The sequence below is a fragment of the Zerene cesonia genome, chromosome 17 (genome assembly GCF_012273895.1).
Source record: "Zerene cesonia ecotype Mississippi chromosome 17, Zerene_cesonia_1.1, whole genome shotgun sequence".
Classification (NCBI taxonomy): domain Eukaryota; kingdom Metazoa; phylum Arthropoda; class Insecta; order Lepidoptera; family Pieridae; genus Zerene; species Zerene cesonia.
The window spans coordinates 10,111,271-10,113,330 of record NC_052118.1 but is presented as its reverse complement, the minus strand read 5'-3'; positions in this window follow the sequence as shown (position 1 = coordinate 10,113,330).

Sequence of the window (2,060 nt, the reverse complement as noted above, 5' to 3'; positions counted from 1 at the left end):
GTATGTCGTCACTTAACTTCTTTAAGATAGATTCTTGATCAGATTTCCACGCTTCAATTTTTGCTAATATCTCATCTCGAAAGTTGACATCATTTTCTTTACTGGAGTCTTTTTCTTGCGATCCTCTTCTTCTCTTCTGTCTCTTTGATAAGTTTTTTCTTTTGTCTGGGACTTGAGCTTTTAAAACTTCTGGTTCAGAGTGGCAAGGATGGTTATTTTGCGGTGGTGTACGTTGCATGTTGAATTTCGGTATGGTGAAAACCAGAAGAAAATAAAAAAAAAATAAAATAAAGAATAAAAATAAAAATTAAAATGTACTCGTAGCCACTGAGGATCGAACCTCAGACACTCGGAACCGATGGGACGGATGGTCGGTATGTTTCCTAGCACTGCCAAACGTTGCTTGGAGTTAGCAATGAATGTTAACTACGTATTCTTCAATGAAATATTATAAGTATAACTTCAAGGACAGTTCATTGACCTTACAAGCGAGTTACACTGAATGACTTGCAGGTTTCTTTGTTCCACTAATCACTGTTTTGCTTTTTATTCACTGATTTCTTGGTTCTTACGAGTTTATTTCTAGAATTCTTTATTGATATATTACACAATAACTTTTCAAATATACACAAACTTTTAGTTCACGGAATCAACATTTAAAATTATAATTAAACTTGCAGCAGCCAAAAAGACGTACGTGCGATCCAAGTGGCGTGAGGGAAGTGAATATATATAGGAAATTTATTTTTTAAGGAAATAAACACGGATATAAAACGCGATGTACGGGTAAATTCAAACACAAGACAATAATTTTCTTCATTTGTTTTTGACGCATATTCTCAACCGACTTCAAAATAAGCAGTTCCTTTTTTCATTTCACAGCTGGTGCCTGGGATGTGTTTTGATCCAGTTATGACAAACAATTGAAGGTGGTTTCTTTTGTTAAATAATAATATTATAAAATTACATCGCTTCCTCATTATTCCAATGCTGTTATTATTTTTATGCCATAAAACAATCTTATCTCTCTCTTTTCTATGCAAACTTACACATTTGATAGTTTAAAAACATAAAAAAATGGATATTTATATAATAGGCCTTCGCCTTTTTATCAAATTTAATTTACCACATTTCCTTTGAAATGCAATTATTTTTAAAGAGCCCATACATTAAAACAACACATTGACCATATGAAAACCTTTCAATTCATCCGTACCTAGATCCAGTTTGCCCTCAATAAATATTATAAAAATATTCACAAAACGGCCAAATACGTTCTGGAAACGAAACAGAGCGCAATGGAAGACTAAAATAACAATAGGGGTAGAAAATTTTTCCATTTCATTCGACTTCTATTACCTCCGGCCGGCTTTGTTTTGGGTTTTTTTATTTGTAATTTGTATCCAGCCGGCCATTGGGGTTATTAGAAACAACTGGCCGGATCATGATGCAGTTCTATTGATCGAGCTTAAGTTTTGTGTACGTTTATAGTTTTAGGCTATAGTGACTTGAAAAGAGGTCGTTTTTATAGGAATTTTCTTTTATATTTGATATGCATGCGTTATGTATGTATGTATGTTCCTTTTTGGCGGTACTGTGGGACACGCTGTTGTTTTACTTTTTTTTGCTATTATTATTTACTTTTGTTTTTAGTTGTTTGTTTTATTATTTTTATTTCATCTGTGTTTTTGTGTTTCATGTCGCCAAATAAATGTTTTTTCTTTCTTTCTTTCTATGTTTACGAATCTGTCTGTATGATTGCCTCCTTGGTACATCGGTTAACGTGTGAGCGTATAACCGAGGAGCCCTGGGTTCGATGCCTGGTAGGGACACAAAAAAAAATGTATCGGTCTGGCAGGACACCGAAGGCTGATCTAATTGTCCATAAAGAAAAACCAGATGTTAATCATCTGCCCTATATCCCACTAGGCGATACGGGACTTCACTTTAATGTACCTATATTATTAAAAATTAAAATTAAAAAAAAATTTCTTTATTTGTTTCAAAAAGTTTCACATGATATAGATATATATTGCATTGAACCCCACACTAGGATCCCC